We start from the raw sequence: 23,102 nt of genomic DNA, 5'->3' as shown, positions 1-23,102 counted from the left end.
CTAACACCTTACCCCCAACTCCGTGCACCCTAACCTTCTGTAGCAACCTTTTGTGAGGCACCTTACAAATGCCTTTTGGAAATCTAAAAACACCACATCCACCAGTTCCCCTCTGTCTACCGCACTAGTCACATCCTCATAGAAACCCAATAAGTTCATTAAACACGGCTTCCCCTTAACGAATCCGTGCTGCGTCTGCTCGATCAAACCATTCTTTTCTAGGTGCCTCGCTATTTCTCCTTTGATGACAGGTTCTAGCATTTTTCCAACTACAGACGTTAAACTAACCGGCCTATAATTCCCTGCCTTTTGTCTGCTACCTTTTTTAAACAGCAGCATAACATTAGCTGTTTTCCAATCTTCCAGCACTTCCCCAGAGTCCAGCGAATTTTGATAAATAATTACTAAGGCATCCACTGTCACCTCTGCCATTTCTTTCAGAACCCTGGGATGCATTCCATCCGGTCCTGGGGACTTGTCCACCTTCAGTCCCATTAGTCTATCAAGCACTACCTCTCTAGTGATAGTAATCACATTTAGGCCCTCATCTCCTACCATCCTTCTATCTTTAATATCCGGCAAACTATTTGTGTCCTCCTCCGTGAAGACAGCGGCAAAAACTTATATAAAGCCTCAGCCATTTCCTCATCGCCCATCGCTAAATCCCTCCTCTCATCCTCTAAGGGTCCAACATTCACTCTAGCCAGCCTCCTCTTCTTTATATATTTGTAAAAACATTTACTGTCATTTTTTATATTTAGTGCTAGTTTAGCTTCATACCCTATCTTTCCTTTCTTTATCACCTTTTTAGTCATTCTTTGTTGACTTTTAAATCTTTCCCAATCTTCTAATCGCCCACCATTTTTAGCCACTCTGAACGCGTCAGCTTTTAATTTAATACTCTCCTTTATTTCCTTCGATAACCACGGCTGGTTATCCCTTCTCCTACATTCCTTCTTTACCATCAGAATATATTTCTGCTGAGCACCAAGAAAGATCTCCTTAAAGATCCTCCACTGTTCCTCAGCCGTCCTACCAACCAATCTGCGCCCCCAATCCACATTCGCCAATTCCGCTCTCATCCTATGAATTGGGAATGCAGATTGGGAATGGCTATTGAAGGGCAAATTCACATCTGGCACGTAGGAGGCTTTTAAAGGCCAGTTGTTTAAGTGCAGGACAGGCATGTCCCCGCAAAAATGAAGGATAGAAATGGCAGGATTTGGGAACCATGGATGACACGGGAAATTGTAAGCTTAGTCTGAAGGAAAAAGGAAGCATACAACAAATCTAGGCATCTGAAAACTGACCAAGTCCTTGAGGAGTACAGTGAAAGTAGGAAGGAACTTAAATGTGGAATTAGGAGGACTAAAAGGAGCCATGAAATGTCTTTAGCAAACAAGGTCAAGGAGAATCCCAAGGCTCTTAATGCATGGATCCAGTGATCATAATGCCCTTAATTTCAACCTGATCATGGATAAGGATAGATCTGGTCCTCGGATTGAAGTTCTGAACTGGAAAAAGGCCAAATTTGATGAAATGAGAAGGGATCTGGGAAGTATGGATTGGCACAGGCTGTTCTCTGGTAAGGATGTAAATGGAAACTTGGAGGCCTTCAAAGGAGACATTTTGAGAGTGCAGAGTTTATATGTTCCTGTCAGAATTAAAGGCAAAGTAAATAGGAATAAGGAACCTTGCTTCTCGAGGAAGATTGTAACACTGATTAAGAGGAAGAGAGAATTGTATGTAATGTACAGGCGGCAAGGAACAGATCAGGTGCTCGAGTGCAAGAAGCTACTTAAGAGGGAAATCAGGAGGGCTGAAAGAAGACATGAGGTTGCTTTGTCAGACAGAGTGAAGGAAAATCCAAAGAGCTTCTTTAGGTATGTAAGGAGCAAAAGGACAGTGAGGGATAAAATTGGTCCTCTTGAAGACCAGAGTGGTAGACTGTGTATGGAACCAAAAGAGATAGGGGAGATACTAAATAGGTTTTTTGCATCCATATTTACTGAGGAAACGGACATGGAGTCTACGGAAATAGGGCAAACAGATAGAGAGCTCATGGAACCTTTACAGATTAAAGGGGAAGTGGTGCTGGCTGTATTGAGGCAAATTAGAGTGGATAAATCCCCAGGACCGGACGGGGTATCCCCATGGACCTTGAGGGAGGCTAGTGCTGAACTTGCAGGGACCCTGGCAGACATATTTAAAATGTCAGTATTCACGGGGGAGGTGCTGGGTGATTGGAGGGTGGCTCATGTTGTTCCGTTGTTTAAAAAAGGTTCCAAAAAAAATCCGGGAAATTACAGGCCAGCAAGTTTGGCGTCGGTGTTGGGCAAGTTATTGGAAGGTGTGATAAGGAATAGGATCTACAAATATTTGGGTAGACAGGGACTTATTAGGGAGGGTCAACATGGCTTTGTGCATGGTAGGTCATGTTTGACCAACCTGTTAAGAGTTTTTCGAGGAGGTTACCAGGAAAGTGGATGAAGGGAAGGCGATGGATGTTGTCTACCTGGAATTCAGCAAGGCTTTTGATAAGGTCCCTCATGGGAGGTTAGTTAGGAAGGTTCAGTCGCTTGGTATACATGGGGAGGTAGTAAGTTGGATTAGATACTGGCTCAATGGAAGAAGCCAGAGAGTGGTTGTGGAGGATTGCTTCTCTGAGTGGAGGCCTGTGACGAGTGATGTGCCACAGGGGTCGGTGTTGGGTCCATTGTTGTTTGTCATCTATATCAATGATCTGGATGATAATGTGGTAAATTGGATCAGCAAATTTGCTGATGATACAAAGATTGGAGGTGTAGTGGACAGTGAGGAAGGTTTTCAAAGCTTGCAGAGGGATTTGGACCAACTAGAAAAATGGGCTGAAAAATGGCAAATGGAATTTAATGCAGACAAGTGTGAGGTATTGCACTTTGGAAGAACAAACCAAGGTAGAACATACAAGTTAAATGGTAGGACACTAAAGAGTGCGATAGAACAGAGGGATCTGGACACAGGTAGATAGGGTCATAAAGAGTGCTTTTGATATATTGGCCTTTATAAATTGGAGTATTGAGTATAAAAGATGGAGTGTTATGGTAAGGTTGTATAAGGCATTGGTGAGGCCGAATTTAGAGTATTGTGTACAGTTTTAGAACATAGAACATAGAACATTACAGCGCAGTACAGGCCCTTCGGCCCTCGATGTTGTGCCAACCAGTGAAACCAATCTAATGACCCTCTAACCTAAACTATTCCAATGTTATCCATATGCCTATCCACTGACCATTTGAACGAACTTAAAGTTGGCGAGTCCACAACTGCTGCAGGCAGGGCATTCCACGCCCTTATTACTCTCTGAGTAAAGAGGTCACCTAGTTACAGGAAGGATGTAAATAAGGTTGAAAGAGTGCAGAGAAGGTTCACAAGGATGTTGCTGGGACTTGAGAAGCTGAGTTACAGAGAGAGATTGAATAGGTTAGGACTTTATTCCCTGGAGCATAGAAGAATGAGGGGAGATTTGATAGAGGTGTATAAAATTATGATGGGTATAGATAGAGTGAATGCAAGCAGGCTTTTTCCACTGAGGCTAGAGGAGAAAAAAATCAGAGGGCATGGGTTAAGGGTGAAAGGAGAAAAGTTTAAAGGGAATATTAGGGGGGGATTCTTCACGCAGAGAGTGGTGGGAGTGTGGAATGAGCTGCCAGATAAAGTGGTAAATGCAGGGTCACTTTTAACATATAAGAAAAACTTGGACAGGTTCATGGAAAGATGTAGAAGCTATTGAGAGGGTACAGAGGAGATTTACAAGGATGTTGCCTGGACTGGGAGGCATGCCTTATGAAGTTAGGTTGAGGGAGCTGGGACTCTTTTCCCTGGAGAGACGAAGGTTGAGAGGCGACCTGATAGAAGTTTACAAAATGTTGAGAGGAATAGATAGGGTGGAGTCTCAGAGGCTATTTCCCCGGGTTGAAATGGTCGCTACGAGAGGACACAGATTGAAAGTGCGGGGAGGAAAGTACAGAAGTGATGTTAGGGGTAAGTTTTTCACTCAGAGGGTGGTGAGTGAGTGGAATCGGCTGCCGTCAGTGGTGGTGGAGGCGAACTCGCTGGGGTCTTTTAAAAGACTTCTGGATGAGTATATGGGATTTAATGGGATTGGGGGTTACAGATAGGTCTATAGATTGGTAGGTGTTGATGTGATCGGCGCAACTCGTGGGCCGAAGGGCCTGTTTGTGCTGTAGTGTTCTATGTTCTATGTTCTATGAGAGGGGTGTGGGAAGGATATGGTCCAAGTGCAGGTCAGTGGGACTAGGCAGAAAAATGGTTTGGCACAGACAAGAAGGGCCAAAAGGCCTGTTTCTGAGCTGTAATTTTCTATGGTTCTATGGTTCATATGTTAGGAGCAAGAGGCTAGCAAGAGAAAGAGTAGGACAACTAAAGGATAATGCATGGAATCACAGGAAGTGGCTTAGATCCTTATTGACTACTTTGTATTGGTATTCACCAAGGAGAAGGACATGACCGATATTGAGATCAGTGACAGATGTGTGAGCATTCTTGAGAACGTCAGTATAACAAAGGAGGAAATGTTGAGTATCCTGAATTGCATTAAGGTAGACAAGTCCCCAGGACCGGATGGAATCTATCCCAGGTTACTGCAGAAGGCAAGGGGAGAAATGGGTGGGGCCTTAACAGTTATTTTCAAATACTATAACCAGTGCAGTTTCATAAGATTGTAAGATATAGAAGCAGAATTAGGCCATTTGGCCTATCGAGTCTGCTCTGCCGTTCAATCATGGCTGATACAATTAAACATAGAAAAATAAAAGATAGGAGCAGGAGGAGACCATTTGGCCCTTCAAGCCTGCTCCGCCATTCATTACGATCATGGCTGATCGTCCAACTCAATAGCCTAATCCTGCTTTCTCCCCATAACATAGAACATAGAACATAGAACACTACAGCACAAACAGACCCTTCGGCCCACGAGTTGCGCCGATCACATCAACACCTACCAATCTATAGACCTATCTGTAACCCCCAATCCCATTAAATCCCATATACTCATCCAGAAGTCTTTTAAAAGACCCCAGCGAGTTCGCCTCCACCACCACTGACGGCAGCCGATTCCATTCACTCACCACCCTCTGAGTGAAAAACTTACCCCTAACATCACTTCTGTACTTTCCTCCCCGCACTTTCAATCTGTGTCCTCTCGTAGTGACCATTTCAACCTGGGGAAATAGCCTCTGAGAATCCACCCTATCTATTCCTCTCAACATTTTATAAACTTCTATCAGGTCGCCTCTCAACCTTCGTCTCTCCAGGGAAAAGAGTCCCAGCTCCCTCAACCTATCTTCATAAGGCATGCCTCCCAATCCAGGCAACATCCTTGTAAACCTCCTCTGTACCCTTTCAATAGCTTCTACGTCTTTCCTATAGTGAGGCGGCCAGAACTGCGCACAGTACTCCAAATGAGGCCTGACAAGGGTCTTGTAAAGTTGCAGCATTACCTCCCGATTCCTAAACTCAATCCCTCGATTAATGAAGGCCAGTACACCATACGCCTTCTTGACCACCTCCTCCACCTGCGAGGCCGATTTAAGAGTCCTGTGGACCCGGACCCCAAGATCCTTCTGCTCTTCAACACTACCAAGACTCCTGCCCTTGATAGTGTACTCGTTCATCCCATTGGTTCTGCCAAAATGGACGACTACACATTTATCCGCGTTGAAGTCCATCTGCCATTTCTCCGCCCAGTCCTGCATCCTATTTATGTCCTGCTGCAACTTTTGACATCCTTCCAGACCATCCACAACACCACCGACCTTCGTGTCATCAGCGAACTTACTAACCCATCCCTCCACTTCCTCATCTAGGTCATTTATGAAAATGACAAACAGCAAGGGTCCTAGAACAGATCCCTGGGGCACTCCACTGGTGACTGACCTCCATTCAGAAAAAGACCCATCCACAACCACTCTCTGCCTTCTGCAGGCAAGCCAGTTCTGGATCCACAAGGCCAAAGGCCCTTGGATCCCATGCCCTCTCACCTTCGCAAGAAGTCTTGCATGGGGGACCTTATCAAACGCCTTGCTGAAGTCCATGTACACCACATCCACTGCACTTCCTTTGTCAATGTGTTCAGTCACATTTTCAAAGAACTCAACCAGGCTCGTAAGGCACGACCTGCCCTTGACAAAACCATGCTGACTATTTCTGATCATGTCAAACCTCTCCTCCTTAACCTTTGATCCCATTTGCCCCAAGTGCTATATCCAGCTGAATCTTGAATACATTCAATGTTTTGGCATCAACTACTTCCTGTGGTGATGAATTCCATAGGCTCACCACTCTCTGGGTGAAGAAATGTTTCTTCAACTCTGTCCTAAATGGTCTACCTCAGACTGTGACCCCTGGTTCTAGATTCCCTCACCAACAGAAACATCCTCTCTGCATCTATTCTGTCGAGACCTGTTAGAATTTTATAAGTTTCTATAAGATCTCCCCTTCATTTGTCTGAACTCCAGCAAAAACAATCATAACCCGGTCAATCTTTGTTCTTTGTTCTTTAATCTCTCCTCATACATCAGTCCCGCCATCCCCAGAATCAGCCTTTGCTGCACTTCCTCTAGAGCAAGAACATTCTTCCTCAGAAAGAGAGACCAAAACTGCGTATAATATTCTTGGTGTGGCCTGTTAGTTTAACTTCTGTAGTAGGGAAAATACTTGAATCTATCATCAAGGAAGAAATAGTGAGATATCTGGATATAAATTGTCCCATTGGTGAGATGCAGTTCATAAAGGGCAGGTCATGTTTGATGAATTTGGGGGAATTCTTTGAGAACACTACATGTGCAGTGGATAATGGGGAACCTGTGGATGTGGTGTATCTGGATTTCCAGAAGGCATTTGACAAGGTGCCGCACCAAAGACTGCTACATAAGATAAAGGTGCACAGTGTTACAAGTAATGTATTAGCATGGATAGAGGATTGGTTAACCAACAAAAAGCAAAGAGTGGGGGTAAATGGGTGTTTTCTGGTTAGTGATCAATGACTAGTGGTGTGCCTCAGAGATCGGTGTTGGAACCACAATTGTTTACAATTTACAGAGATGATTTGGAGTTGGGGACCAAGTGTAGTGTGTCAAAATTCACAGATGACACTAAGATGAGTGGAAGAGCAAAGTGTGCAGAGGACGTTGAAAGTCTGCAAAGGGATATAGATAGTCTAAGTGAGTGGACAAGGATCTGGCAGATGGAGTACAATGTTGGTAAATGTGAGGTCATCCATTTTGGTAGGAATAACAGCAAAATGGACTATTATTTAAATGGTAAAAAATTGCAGCATGCTGCTGTGCAGAGGGACCTGGGTGTCCTTGTGCAGGAATCTCAAGGGATTGGTTTGCAGGTGCAGCAGATAATTAAGAAGGCAAATAGAATTTTGTCCTTCATTGCTAGAGGGATGGAGTTTAAAAACAGTGAGATTATGTTACAGCTGTATAAGGTGCTGGTGAGGCCACACCTGGAGTACTGTGTACAGTTTAGGTCTCCTCACTTGAGAAAGGATATACTGGCACTGGATGGGGTGCAGAGGACATTCACGAGGTTGATTCCGGAGTTGAGAAGGTTGGTTTATGAGGAGAGATTGAGTAGACTGGGGCTATACTCATTGGAATTCAGAAGAATGAGGGGCGATCTTATAGAAACATATAAGATTATGAAGGGAATAGATAAGATAGAAGCAGAGAAGTTGTTTCCACTGGAGGTGAAACTGGAACTAGGGGGCATGGCCTCAAAATAAGGGGAAGCAGATTTAGGACTGAGTTGAGGAGGAACTTCTTCACACAAAGGATTGTGAATCTGGAATTTTCTGCTCAGTGAAGCAGTTGAGGCTCCCTCATTGAATGTTTTTAAGGCAAAGATAGATAAATTTTTGAACAGTAAAGGAATTAAGGGTTATGGTGAGCAGGCAGGTAAGTAGAGCTGAGTCCACAAAAAGATCAGCCACGATCTTATTGAATGGCGGAGAGGGCTCGAGGGGCCAGATGGCCTACTCCTGCTCCTAGTTCTTATGTTCTTATGTTCTCACCAAGACCCTGTATAGTTGCAACAACACATCCCTGCTTCTTACTTGAAATCTCTAGCAATGAAGGCCAACATGCCATTTGCCTAGGGCTGGAATACAAGAGCAGAGATGTTTTTCTGAGGCTGTATAAGGCTTTGGTTAGACCCTGTTTGGAGTATTGTGAGCAGCTTTGGACCCCATATCTAAGGAATGATGTGCTGGCCTTGAAAAGGGTCCAGAGGAGGTTCACAAGAATGATCCCTGGAATGAAGAGCTTGTCGTAGGACTCTGGGCCTGTACTTGTTGGAATTTAGAAGGATGAGGGAAGATCTTATTGAAGCTTACAGGATACTGTGAGCCCTGGATAGGGTGGATGTGGAGAGGATGTCTCCACTAGTACGGAAAACTAGAACCAGAGGGAACAACCTCGGGCTGAAGGGACGATCCTTTAAAACAGAGATGAGGTGGGATTTCTTCAGCCTGAGGGTGGGGAATGTGTGGAACTCTTTGCCGCAGAGGAGGCTGTGGAGGCCGGGTCATTGAGTGTCTTTAAGACAGAGGTAGGTAGGTTCCTGATTGATGAGGGGATCAGGGGTTGTGGGGAAAAGGCAGGAGGATGGGGATGAGAAAAATATCAGCCATGATTGAATGGCAGAGCAAACTCAATGGGCCAAGTGGCCTAATTCTGCTCCTATGTCTTATGGTCTTATGACTACTTTACCACCTGCTGCACCTGCATGCTTACCTTCAGTGACTGGTGCACAAGGACACCCAGGTCCCACTGCACACTCCCCTCTCCCAATTTACCGCCATTCAGGCCTTATTGTTTTTGCTTCCAAAGTGAAATAACTCACATTTATCCAAATTATACTGCATCTGCCATTAATAAGCCCACTCACCCACCCAGATCATTCTGATGGATTTCTGCATCCTCATTACAGTTCACCCTTCCACCCAACTTGGTATCATCTGCAAACTTTGAGATGTTCCATTTTGTTTCCTCATCCAAATCATTAATAGAGCTGTGGTCCCACCACCGATCCTTGTGGCACCCCACTAGTTACTGCCTGCCCATTTGAAAAACACCCATTAACCCTTTGTTTCTTCTCTGCCAACCAGTTTTCTATCCATCTCAATACATTTCCTCCAATTCCATGCACATTAAACTTGTACGATAATCTCTTGCACGGGACTTTGTCAAACACTTTCTGAAAGTCCAAATAGACCACATCAACTGGTTCCCCCTTGTCAACTCTAAGAGCTACATCTTCAAAGAATTCCAACAGATTGGTCAAGCATGATTTCCCTTTCATAAATCCATGCTCACTCTGTCTGATCCTGCCACTGTTTTCTAAATGCTCTGCTATAAAGTCCTTGATATTGTATTTGACTCCCAGTGTTAAATTTACTGGTCTATAATTCCCTGTTTTCTCTCTACCTACCTTTCTGAATACTGGAGTGACATTAGCTACCTCCAATTTAGAGGGGCTGTTCTAGAGTCTATAGAATTCTAAAAGATGACCACCAATGTATCCACTATTTCTAGAGCCACTTTCTTTAATACTCTGGGATGTAGGTTATCAGGCCCTGGGGATTTATCCACCTTCAATCCTATCAACTTTCCCAGGCCATTTCTCTCCTAATATTGATCTCCGTCAGTTCTTCCCTCGGACCAAATCTTGTATTCTCCAACATTTCTGACAACTGATTTGTGTCTTCTTTTGTGAAGATAGAACCAAAGTATGTATTCAGTTGCTCGGCCATTTCTTTGTCCCCTATTATGCATTCCCCCATTTCTGTCTTTAGGGGACCTACATTTATCTTCACCAACCTCTTTCTCTTCACATTTGTATAGAAACTCTTAGTGTCAGTCTTTATATTCCCTACAAGCTTACTTTCGTACTGTATTTTCCCCTCTTAATCAATACCTTGGTCCTTCTTTGCTGAATTCTAAACTGCTCCCAATCCTCAGACCTATTATTTTTCTTGGCCAATCTATATGTTTCTTCCGTAGATCGGATACTCTCTCTAATTTCCTTTGTAAGCCATGGATTGGCCCTCTCACCCATTTTGCTTTTGTGTCAGACAGGAATAAACAGTTGCTGTAATTGCCCCATGTGTTCCTCGAATGTTTGCCATTGTCTATCCATTATCATCCCTTCAACTAACTCTCCCCAATCTATCAAGGCCAACTCATGCCACATATCCTCATAGTTTCCTTTATTAAGATTCAGCACCCTAGTCTCCAAATCAGCTACTTCACTTTCCACCTTGATAAACAATTCTATCATGTTATGGTCGCTCATCCCCAAAGGGTCTCATATAACTAGATTGCCAATGATTTCCTTCTCATTACACAGTGCCCAGTCTAAGATGGTCTGCTCTCTAGTTAGTTCCTCCACAAATTGATCAAGAAAATTATCCCGTATACACTCCAAGAATTCCCCCTCTACAGCATTGTGATTTGCTCAATCAATGTGCAGATTAAAATCATTCAAGATCCCCGATTCTCAACCCCATTCCCTGTAACCTTTGATTCCCTTACCAATCAAGAATGTATCTATCTTGATCTTAAATACACTCAGTGACCTGCCTCCACAGCCCTCTGTGGCAATAAATTCCTTAGATTCATATATATTAATGACTTGGAGGAAGGAAGCAAATATATTGTCACCAAATTTGCAGATGACACAAAATAGGTAGAAAGGCAAGTTGCAAGAGTTTACAAAGAGATGTTGATAGGTTTAGTAAGTGGGCAAAAAGTTGGCAAATGGAATATTGTGTGGGAAGATGTGAAATTGTTCATTTTGGAAGGAAAAACAAAATAACAAATATTATTTAAATGGAGAAAAACTGCAGAAAGCTGCAACACAAAGGCACTTGGGGGAACTTGTGCATGAGACACAGAAAGCTAGCACACAGGTACAGCAGGTAATCAGGAAGGCTAATGGATTATTGGCCCTTACTTCAAGGGGGTGAGTATAAGAGTAGGGAAGTCTTGCTGCAACTGTATAAGATACTGGTGAGACCACATCTGCAGCACTGTGAGCAGTTTTGGTTCCCTTATTTAAGACAGGGTATTATTTGATTGGAGGCAGTTCAGAGAAGGTTCACTGCGATGATCCTTGGTACGGCGGGATTGTCTTATGAGGAAAGGTTAAACAGAATTTAGAAGAATGAGAAGTGATTGCATTGAAATATATAGGATTCTTAAACTTGATTCATTTAATGGAATTGTTCAGTATAATTGATGAGAGAGGAATTACTGTGGGTGGTGGTCTGTGTACAGTTACCAAGAGTTATTTGAGAAATTGTTACGCAAATTAATTGTGAAAATTAAAGGCCATTTTTCTGAAATTTTCACAATTCCAGTCTTAGATTTTGTTCAGGGTATTTAAACATTTCTAGAGCATCTTTCACAACCTCAAAACATCCCAAAGTATTACACAAGCAAGGAAGTACTTGTGAAGTCTTGTCATTGCTGTAATGCAGGGAACACAGCAGGCAGTTAATGCACAACATGATTCTGCAAACGACAGTGTAATAAAGACCGATAAGGTTAGTTCAGGGATGTTAGTTGAGGGATAGATATTGACCAGGACTGTCCTACTCTTCTTCAAGATATTGTACTGGGAGAGGAATATCGGAACACAGTTGGTCATTTGGTTCATCGAACCTGCTCTACCATTCAAATAGAGCATGACTGATCATTTAGCTGTATTGTCTGGGAATATCCTTATATATCTTGCTGTCATTATTATCAAGAAATCTATCAACTTCTGCTAAACAGACTCAGTGACTGAGCCGCCACCACCTTTTGATATAGAAAATTTCCAAAATTCACACACTCTGAGTGAAGGAATTCCTACTTATCTCTGTCTTAAATGGTCTGTCCCTTATTTTGCCAGCCAGCCAGAGGAAACATCCCATCCACATGTACTGTCACACCCTGTAAGAAATTTGTAACTTTCAATGACGTCTCATTCTTCGAAGTCTAGAGGACGCAGGTCCAGTTTCCACAATCTCTCCTCATAACCCTTTTGCTACAGAAGGTTAGGGTGCACGGAGTTGGGGGTAAGGTGTTAGCATGGATAGAGGATTGGCTGTCTAATAGGAAGCAGAGAGTTGGTATCAATGGGTGTTATTCTGGTTGGCGGTTGGTGACTAGTGGAGTGCCGCAGGGATCGGTGCTGGGGCCTCAACTATTTACCATTTCTATAGTTGACCTGGAGGAGGGAGCTGAGTGTAGGGTGATGAAATTTGCTGATGAAGTGAAGATGAGTGGAAAAGCAAATTGTGTGGAGGGTGTGGAAAGTCTGCAGAGAGATCTGGATAGGCTAAATGAGTGGGCGAGGACCTGGCAGATGGAGTATAATGTTAGCAAGTGTGAGGTTATCCACTTTGGCAGAAATAATAGTAGGAGGGATTATTACTTAAAAGGCAAAAAGCTGCAGCATGCTACGGTGCAGAGGGATCTGGGGGTCCTTGTGCACGAGTCGCAAAAACCCAGTCTGCAGGTGCAGCAGGTGATCAAGAAGGTGAATGGGATGTTGGCCTTTATAGCGAGGGCGATAGAATATAAAAGCAGGGAGGTCTTGCTGCAACTGTACAGGGTACTGGTGAGGCCACAGCTGGAGTACTGTGTGCAGTTTCGGTCGTCGCACTTGCGGAAGGATATATTGGCCTTGGAGGGAGTGCAGAGGAGGTTCACTAGGCTGATACCGGAGATGAGGGGGTTAGACTGTGAAGAGAGACTAAATAGACTGGGTCTGTACTCGTTGGAGTTTAGAAGGATGAGGGGGAATCGTATAGAGACGTATAAGATAATGAAGGGGATGGATAGGGTAGAGTTAGAGAGATTCTTCCAGCTTAGAAAGGATAGCAGGACTAGGGGGCACAGCCTCAAGATAAGAGGGGGGCAGTTTAGATCGGAGTTGAGGAGGAACTTCTTCACTCAAAGGGTGGTGAATCTCTGGAATTCTCTGCCTGTTGAAGTGGTGGAGGCTACCTCGCTAAATATATTTAAGTCACGGTAGATAGGTTTTTGACAGACAGGGGAATTAAGGGTTATGGGGAGAAAGCGGGAAAGTGGAACTGATCCACTTCAGATCAGCCATAATCTTATTGAATGGTGGGGCAGGCTCGAAGGGCTAGATGGCCTACTCCTGCTCCTATTTCTTATGTTCTTATAAGACAATCCCAGGGAGTAGTCTGGCAAATCTCCACTGTACTTCCTCTATGAAACTTACAGAAACTGAGAGGCCAAAATAGAGTGGACATGGAGAGGATGTTTCCACCAGTGGGAGAGACTAGAATTTGAGGTCACAACCTCAGAGTGAAGGGACTCTTCTTTAAATCTGCGATGAGGAGGAATTTCTTCAGCCGGAAGGTGGTGAATCTGTGGAACTCATTGACACAGAGGGCTGTGAAGGCCAGGTCATTGAGTGTCTTTAAGACAGAGCAGATATGTTCTTGATGTTTTTCAAGATCCCCAATGTCTCTTTCTTTTGATCTCAACATGACCCAAACTATCTGCACACCCTTCCCCAGACTCATCATCCATCAAGTTCTTCTCTTTGGTGAATACTGATGCAAAATACTCATCTAATACCTCACCGTTTCCTCTGGCTCCGTGCATAGATTCCCTCCCCTGATTCTTTCCCTGGTTACCCTCTTACTCTTTATAAAAAGCCTTGAGATTTCTCTTAATCCTGCTGACCAATGACTTTTTGCCCTCTTGATTCCTTGCTTCAGTTTCTTTCTACTTTCCTTGTATTCCACGCTTGCTTCATGTATTCCCAGTCTCCTAGCCTTGACAAAAGCTTCCTTTCTCTTTTTGACTAGGCTCACAATACCTTTCATTATCCAAAATTCCCAAAACTTGCCATAGTTATCCTTCATTCTTACAGGAATGTGCCGGTCCCAAATTCCGATCAACTTATAATTGAAAGTCTCCCATATGTCAGATGTTGATTTGCCCTCAAACATCTGCCCCCATCTACATTCTTCAGTTCCTGTCTAATATTGTTGTAATTAGCCTTCCCTCAATTTAGCACCTTTACCTGAGGGCTACACTTCCCTTTATCCATCAGTACCTGAAAGATTACTGAATTGTGGTCACCGTTCCCGAATTGCTCCCTAGTGAAATGTCAACCACCTGGCTGGGCTCATTCCCCAATACCAGGCCCAGTACAACCCCTTCCCTAGTTGGACTATCTACATACTGTTTCAGGAAGCCCTCCTGGATGCTCCTGTCAAACTCTGCCCCATCTACGCCTCTAGCACCAGTTTATATAGGGGAAGTTAAAATCACCCACCACAGCTTATCTTGTCTTATGACAAGCATATCCTTCCTTCTATAAGGAGACAAGAACCGTACACAGTATTTCAAGTGCAGTCTCACCAAGGCTGTACAGAATTGCAACAAGACATCTGTGCTCCTGTACTCAAATTTCATTGTGATGAAAGTCAACATACCATTTGCCATTCTAATTTATTGTTATATCTATCCTCTTGCTTTTAGTGACTCATAAATGAGGGCACTCTGGACACCAACACTTCCCAAACTCCCCAAACTCTCACCATTTAAGAAATACTCTGTCTTTGGCTGGAGGTGAGGAATGTAAAAGGTGCAATCACATAGATCAGTGTAGTATCTAGACCACCAACTAGTGGAAGGAACGTGGAGCAGCAAACTTACAAAGAAATTACAGAGCTGTAAGAATTATTGAGCAATTATAATGGGAAACTTATAGTATCCAAATATAGACTGGGGTAGGAATAGTGCAAAGGGGCAAGAGGGGTGGGAGTTTCTGGAGTGTTTTCAAGATAAATTTCTGCAATAATGTGTTTCCAGTCCAGCAAGAGGGACAGGTACTGTTGGACCTAATTCTGGGGAATATAAACAAGGAGTAGGTCATCCAGTACCTTGAGCCTGCTCCATCATTTAATAAGTTCATGGCTGATCATTTAGCAACCTCAAATCGGCATTCCATTTCTCCTGGTAGCCTATCACCCCCTTGCTTACCAGGAATTTATCCACCTCCACCTAAAAAATATTCAAAGGCCCTGCTTCCACCACCTTATCAGGTAGAGAGAGATCCAGAGATTCACAATCCTCAGAGAAAGAAAAAGATTGCCTCATCTCTGTTTTAAATGGCTTACCCCTTAGTTTTAAACAGAGATCCCCGTTCTGGATACTCCCACAAGAGGAAACATCCTCTCCATGTCCACCCTGCTAATACCTCTCAGAATCTTCCATGTTTCACTGAAGTCGCCTCTTACTTTTCCAAACTCCAGCAGATAGAAGCCCAGCCTTTCCTGAAAAAAACAACTCACCCATTCAATGTATTTGTCCAGAAAAACCTTCTTTGAACTTTTTCCAACATATTTCCACCCTTACTTAAATAAGGAGAAAATTACTCTTCACAATACTCCAGATGTACTCCAAAGGCCAATTTTGATGGTATCAGGCAGGAACTCTCCAAAGTTATTTGGCGGAGTCTGTGGGAAGGCAAAGGAACATCTAATAAGTGGCATGCTTTCAAAAGTGTGTTAACCAGGATTCAGGACATACACATTCCTCTTAGAGTGAAGGGCAAGGCTGGCAGAAGTCAGGAACCTTGGAGGATTCGGGATATTGAAGGTCATCTATGTGCGGATCCACAAGAGGTGGGTGAGATCCTAAATGAATATTTCTCATCAGTATTTACTGTTGAGAAAAGGAGGGATGTTAGGAAACTTGGGGAAATGAATAGTGATGCCTTGAGGAGTGCACATATTACAGAGAAGGAGGTGTTGGAAGTTTTAAAGCACATCAAGGTAGATAAGTCCCAGGACCTGATGAAGTGTATTCCAGGATGTTGGGGGAGGCTAGGGAGGAAATTGAGGATCTCCGAGCCGAGATATTTGAATCATCGATAGTCACGGGTGAGGTGCCTGAAGATTGGAGAGTTGCAGATGTTGTGCCTTTGCAGGGAAAAGCCTGGGAACTACAGACCAGTGAGCCTCACATCTGTGGTGGGTAAATTGTTGGAAGGTATTTTGAGAGACAGGATCTACAGGCATTTAGAGACACAAGGACTGATTAGGGACAGTCAGCATGGCTTTGTGAGTGGCAAATCATGTCTCACAAATTTAATTGAGTTTTTTGAAGGGGTAACCAAGAAGGTAGATGAAGGCAGTGCAGTTGATGTTGTCGACATGGACTTTAGCAAGGCCTTTGACAAGGTATCACATAGTAGGTTGTTGCATAAAGTTAAACCTCATGGGATCAAGGGCGAGGTATCTAAATGGATACAAAATAGGCTTCTTGACAGAAGCCAAAGGGTGGTTGTAGAGAGTTATTTTTCAAACTGGAGGCCTGTGACCAGCAGTGTGCCTCAGGGATCAGTGTTGGGTCCACTGTTATTAATATTAATGATTTGGATGAGAATATAGGAGGCATGGTTAGTAAGTTTACGGATGACACCAAGATTGGTGGCATAGTGGACAGTGAAGAAAGTTATCTCCAATTGCAGCGGGATCTTGATCAATTGGGCCAGTGGGCTGACAAATGGCAGATGGAATTCAATCTAGACTAATGCAAGGTGATTCACTTTGGTAGACTGAACCAGGGCAGGACTTACTCAGTTAATGGTAGGGTGTTGGGGAGAGTTACAGAATAAAGAGACCTGGGGGTACATGTTCATAGTTCCTTGAAAGTGGAGTCCCAGGTGGACAGAGTGGTGAAGAAGGCATTTGGCATACTTGGTTTCATCGGTCAGAACATTGAAAACTGGAGTTGGGACATCTTGCTGAAGTTGTACAAGATATTGGTAAGACCACACTTGGAATACTGTGTACAGTTCTGGTCACCCAATTATAGAAAGGATATTATTAAACTAGAAAGAGTGAAGAAAAGATTTACTGGGATGCTACCGGGACTTGATGGATTGAGTTATAAGGAGAGGCTGAATAGACTGGGGCTTTTTTTCTCTGGAACATAGGAGGCTGTGGGGTGACCTTATAGAGGTTTATAAAATAATGACGGCCATAGACAAGGTAGATAGTCAATATCTTATCTCAAAGGTAGGGGAGTCTAAAACTAGAGGGCATAGGTTTAAGGTGAGAGGGGAGAGATACAAAAGTGTCCAGAGAGGCAATGTTTTCACACAGAGGTCGGTGAGTGTCTGGAACAAGCTGCCAGAAGTAGTAGTAGAGGCAGGTACAATTTTATCTCTTAAAAAGCATTTAGATAGTTACATAGGTACGATGGGTATAGAAGGATATGGGCCAAATGCGGGCGATTGGGATTAGTTTAAGGATTTTAAAAAAGAAAGTGCAGCATGAACAAGTTGGGCCAAAGGGCCAGTTTTCATGCTGTGAACCTCTATGACTCTATCTGGTCTTACCAGAGCCCTGTATAATCCAAGCATAGTAAGAAGTCTCACAACACCAGTTTAAAGTCCAACAGATTTATTTGATAGTAAATGCCACAAGCTTTCGGAACGCTGTTCCTTCGTCAGGTGAGTGGAAAGTTCTGATCAGAAACAGGGCATATAAAGGCACACACAGTTTACTGAATACTGATTAGAATGCGAGTCTTTACAGCTAATAAGAACATAAGAACATAAGAAATAGGAGCAGGAGTAGGCCATCTAGCCCTTCGAGCCTGCCCCGCCATTCAATAAGATCATGGCTGATCTGTCGTGGCTCAGTTCCACTTTCCCGCCCTCTCCCCATAACCCTTAATCCCCTCTCTTATCAAAAACCCATCAACCCGCGTCTTAAAAATATTTAGCGAGGCAGCCTCCACCACTTCAACGGGCAGAGAATTCCAGAGATTCACCACCCTTTGAGTGAAGAAGTTCCTCCTCAACTCCGTTCTAAACCGCCCCCCCTTTATCTTGAGGCTGTGCCCCCTAGTCCTATTATCCTTTCTGAGCGGGAAGAGTCTCTCCACCTCTATCCTATCCATCCCATTCATCATCTTATACGTCTCAATGAGATCTCCCCTCATTCTTCTAAACTCTAACGAGTACAAGCCCAGTTTATTCAGCCTCTCCTCATAGCTCAACCCCCTCAACTCCGGCATCAGCCTAGTAAACCTCCTCTGCACTCCCTCCAAGGCCAAAATATCCTTGTGTAAGTACGGCGCCCAAAACTGCACACAGTACTCCAGCTGCGGCCTCACCAATGCCCTATACAGCCGCAGCAAGACCTCCCTACTTTTATATTCAGTCCCCCTCGCTATGAAGGCCAGCATCCCATTCGCCTTCCTGATCACCTGCTGCACCTGCAAGCTGGGTTTTTGCGACTCATGCACAAGGACCCCGAGGTCCCTCTGCACCGCCGCCTGCTGCAGTTTTTCGCCACGTAAGTAATAATCCTTCCTACCATTCTTCCTACCAAAGTGGACCACCTCGCACTGGCCAACATTAAATTCCATTTGCCAGTTCCTGGCCCATTCGCCCAGCCTATCTAGATCCTTCTGTAGACTCTCCACACCCTCCGCACAATTTGCCTTTCCTCCAATCTTGGTGTCATCAGCAAATTTCGACATCCTACACTCGGTTCCCTCCTCCAGATCATCTATATAAATGGTAAATAGCTGAGGCCCCAGCACCGACCCCTGAGGCACTCCACTAGTCACCATCCGCCAATCCGAATAGCACCCATTGACCCCCACTCTCTGCCTCCTATTTGACAACCAATCCTCTATCCACGCTAACACCCTACTCCCAACTCCCTGTCCCCTGACCTTTTGCAATAACCTCCTGTGAGGTACCTTGTCGAACACCTTCTGAAAATCCAGAAAGACCACATCCACCGGCTCTCCTCTATCCACCGCCCTAGACACATCCTCATAGAACTCCAGTAAATTTGTCAGACACGACTTCCCTTTAACGAAACCGTGCTGCGTGCTAATCTGCTAGTCTTAAAGGTACTTGCGTGGCGAAAAACTGCAGCAGGCAACAGTGCAGAGGGACCTCGGGGTCCTTGTGCATGAGTCGCAAAAACCCAGCCTGCAGGTGCAGCAGGTGGTCAGGAAGGCGAATGGGATGCTGGCCTTCATAGCGAGGGGGATTGAATATAAAAGTAGGGAGGTCTTGCTGCGGCTGTATAGGGCATTGGTGAGGCCGCAGCTGGAGTACTGTGTGCAGTTTTGGGCGCCGCACTTACTCAAGGATATTTTGGCCTTGGAGGGAGTGCAGAGGAGGTTTACTAGGCTGATGCCGGAGTTGAGGGGGTTGAGCTATGAGGAGAGGCTGAATAAATTAGGCTTGTACTCGTTAGAGTTTAGAAGAATGAGGGGAGATCTCATTGAGACGCATAAGATGATGAATGGGATGGATGGGATAGAGGTGGAGAGACTCTTCCCGCTCAGAAAGGATAGTAGGACTAGGGGGCACAGCCTCAAGATAAAGGGGGGGTGGTTTAGAACGGAGCTGAGGAGGAACTTCTTCACTCAAAGGGTGGTGAATCTCTGGAATTCTCTGCCCGTTGAAGTGGTGGAGGCTACCTTGCTAAATATTTTTAAGACGCGGGTTGATGGGTTTTTGATAAGAGAGGGGATTAAGGGTTATGGGGAGAGGGCGGGAATGTGGAACTGAGCCACGACAGATCAGCCATGATCTTATTGAATGGCGGGGCAGGCTCGAAGGGCTAGATGGCCTACTCCTGCTCCTATTTCTTATGTTCTTATGTTCTTATAGACAGTGTGAGTGGAGATAGCATTAAGCATAGGTTAAAGAGATATGTATTGTCTCCACACAGGACAGTTAGTGAGATTTTGCAAACCCAAGCAAGTCACAGGGGTTACAGATAGTGCGACATGAACCCAAGATCCCGGTTGAGGCCTTCCTCATGTGTGCGGAACATGGCTATCGGTCTCTGCTCAGTGGCTCTGTGCTGTCGTGTGTCGTGAAGGCTGCCTTGGAGAATGCTTACCCGAAGATCAGAGGCCGAATGCCCGTGACCGCTGAAGTGTTCCCCAACAGGGGGAGAACAGTCTTGCCTGGTGATTGTCGAGCGATGTTCATTCATCCATTGTCGTAGCGTCTGCATGGTCTCCCCAATGTACCATGCTTCGGGACATCCTTTCCTGCAGCGTATCAGGTAGACAATGTTGGCCGAGTTGCAAGAGTATTTACAGTGTACCTGGTGGATGGTATTCTCATGTGTGATGAGGTCATCCATGTCGATGATCTGGCATGTCTTGCAGAGGTTGCTGTGGCAGGGTTGTGAGGTATTGTGGTCACTGTTCTCCTGAAGGCTGGGTAATTTGCTGCGGACAATGGTCTGTTTGAGGTTGTGTGATTACAAAGAACAAAGAACAACACAGCACGGGAAACAGGCCCTTCGGCCCAATGAGCCCACGCCTCCATTTTAACATTGTGAGCTCCCTCTTCCACCCATGACCTTTGTCTATGCTTATGGTACTCTACATTGGAAACCAGATTGCGGGGAGACTAATTTAGGGACAATTTGTAACATCAATCAGCCTAAGAGCACATCTTTGGGGTGTGGGAAGAAACCGGAGCGCCCGGAGAAAACCCACGCAAGCACGGGGAGAATGCGCAAACTCCCACAGACACTGGCCCAAATCCATGTATCTGCACAGCAAACAGTGATAGTCACTGAGCTGTCGTGTTGCCCATCAGCTGGTCCAGTTTAAGCGTACACTAACAATGTGAAGCACTAGGCTACTCTCGAAACATCCAAGAGCAGCCCTTGCACGACCCATCACGTGTATGCCCCTTGTTGGACAACAAGGCAGACCGAAGCACCTGTGGATTAAAAGAGAAAAACATCAATAACATGCACATCTTAAGCAAACATTCAAGGAAATCCCCAGAAGCTCAAAAGTAAAACAAGTGAGCCAGATTGTTTGAAGGCAAGAAGTGGGGGTGTGGGGATGGCCCTGGCGAGATGTTCATCTTCATCAATGATATGTTGAAGAGTCCAGAGAAGATGTTGTAGCTTCTCCGCTTCGGGGAAGTTCTGGATGACGAAGGGTACTCTGTCCACCATGTCCTGTGCTTGTCTTCTGAGGAGGTCTGTGCAGTGGCGCATCGGAACTGTCAATCGATGAGTTGAGCACCATATCCTGTTCTTATGAGGGCATCTTTTAGTGTCTGGAGGTGTCTGTTGCGATCCTCCTTATCTGAGCAGATCCTGTGTATACGGAGGGCTTGTCCATAGGGGATGGCTTCTTTAATGTGTTTAGGGTGGAAACTGGAGAAGTGGAGCATTGTGAGATTGTCTGTGGGTTTGCGGTACAGTGAGGTGCTGAGGTGACCATCCTTGATGGAGATGCGTGTGTCCAAGAATGCACCTGATTCCGGAGAATAGTCCACGGTGAGTCTGATGGTGGGATGGAACTTGTTGATGTCATCATAAGGTTTCTTCAGCTTTCAGGAGAACAGTGACCACAACTGTTGCATTCACAGCTGCATTATCCTGAGAAACCATCTACCCCAACAGGATCCAAAACAGAAACTCTGCTAGTGAGGGAGATGGATCCAGCATTACCTGCCTCATGTTTTTCACTTGTCCGATGTTCACCCATTCTCTTTCTGCCTGTTCACTCTTTCCCTGCGGTGTGATCACCTCCTTGTATGTGCTATACACAAAAATGTCATCCTTGCGTATGCTCCACAGTGACTCTAATCGCAGCTGAAAATCCAGAACATGTATTTGCGATCACCAGAGAACATCGCGATTTCTGACTTACGATGGAAGGAAGGTCATCGATGAAACAGCTGAAGATGGTTGGGCTTAGAGACACTACCCTGAAGGACTCCTGCTGTGATGTCCTGGAGCTGAGATGACTGACCTCCAACCATCACAACCATCTTCCTTTGTGTCAGGTATGACTCCAATCAGTGGAGAGTTTTCCCATTGATTCCCATTGACTCCAGTTTTGATAAGCTTCTTGATGCCACATTCAGTCAAATGCTGACTTGATGCCAAAGGCTCAATCTCACCTCACCACTGGAGTTCTGGTCTTTATCCATGTTTGTAATGAGGTATGTACCCTCTTGAAAGCCTTCATGTCCTCCCTGAAGTGTTGTGCCCTGAATTGGATGCAATAATCTCATTGATTCCCAAACAGTGTTTGTCATAACTTCTTTGCTTTTGTACTCTATGCCTTTATTGAGAAAGCCCAGGATTCTACGTGCTTTTTTAAACTACTTGAACTACCTGCACTGCCACTTTCAACATTTTGTGTACATCTTTCCCCAGCTATCTCTATTCCTGCATCTCCTTTATAATTTTACCTTTTCTTGCCATTCTTCCTACCAAAATATATTCCTTCATAGTTCTGTGTCACTTTTTGACCATTCTACCCAGAGGGGGAGGGCAGAGAAAGACCGCAACAGACAGCTGGCCTTCATTCAGCTGAGGGTCCTACAGGAGACAATGAAGTGAAGAGGTCCATTGGTGCCCCATGAATACATCCAGCCTTCTACCGAGCATCTGCTTAAAGAGGCCTTGGTGCTGCAATAACATCAACACTGCTTCTAAACCACACCCAGAGCAGTGTCTGCACACACAACTTTGTGCAAGTCTTATTCTAATCCAAAACCAAAACATGTGATTACTTGTTGTTTCCCTGTGAAGTAATTCCACTTGCCTGGCATTTTCTGAAGGCATTGACCTCAAACAGCACCCAATGTGCAACATTGTGAGCTTTGACTCACTCTGTCGCATGTTTCTTACTGAGGCAGATTGTCATGAGTTCAGTTCTCACTCCAAAGACCGAAAGACCGCATCAGACTTCCACATACCACACAATCAAAGGGTCAATAAGTAAGGACTGCTGCACTGCCAAAAGGTCAGTACTGAAGGAGTGTTACACTGTCAGAGGGTCAGTGCTGAGGGAGTGCCGCACTGTCAGAGGGTCAGTGCTGAGGGAGCGCCGCACTGTCAGAGGGTCAGTGCTGAGGGAGTGCCGCACTGTCAGAGGGTCAGTGCTGAGGGAGTGCCGCACTGTCAGAAGGTCAGTGCTGAGGGAGTGCCGCACTGTCAGAGGGTCAGTGCTGAGGGAGCGCCGCACTGT

General features: G+C 44.8%; 1 long non-coding RNA gene across 2 annotated transcripts in view; it reads left to right on the top strand.

Annotated features, from left to right (window-relative positions):
* Window positions 1-23,102, top strand: part of LOC145346906 (uncharacterized) — an 86,967-nt gene that overhangs the window by 60,183 nt on the left and 3,682 nt on the right. The window contains exon 4 of one of the 2 annotated variants that reach the window (XR_013887740.1): window positions 14,580-14,694. The exons of the other annotated variant lie outside the window; for it this stretch is intronic. This is a non-coding gene — a long non-coding RNA (uncharacterized LOC145346906). Of the gene's footprint in view, window positions 1-14,579; window positions 14,695-23,102 lie in introns of those variants that run through there. 2 annotated transcript variants of the gene reach the window in all.

Source organism: Carcharhinus amblyrhynchos, chromosome 8 (assembly GCF_965287045.1).
Source record: "Carcharhinus amblyrhynchos chromosome 8, sCarAmb.v2.hapA, whole genome shotgun sequence".
Classification (NCBI taxonomy): domain Eukaryota; kingdom Metazoa; phylum Chordata; class Chondrichthyes; order Carcharhiniformes; family Carcharhinidae; genus Carcharhinus; species Carcharhinus amblyrhynchos.
The sequence above is the reverse complement of the archived record's forward strand: the minus strand, read 5'-3'. Positions and strand labels throughout refer to the sequence as shown.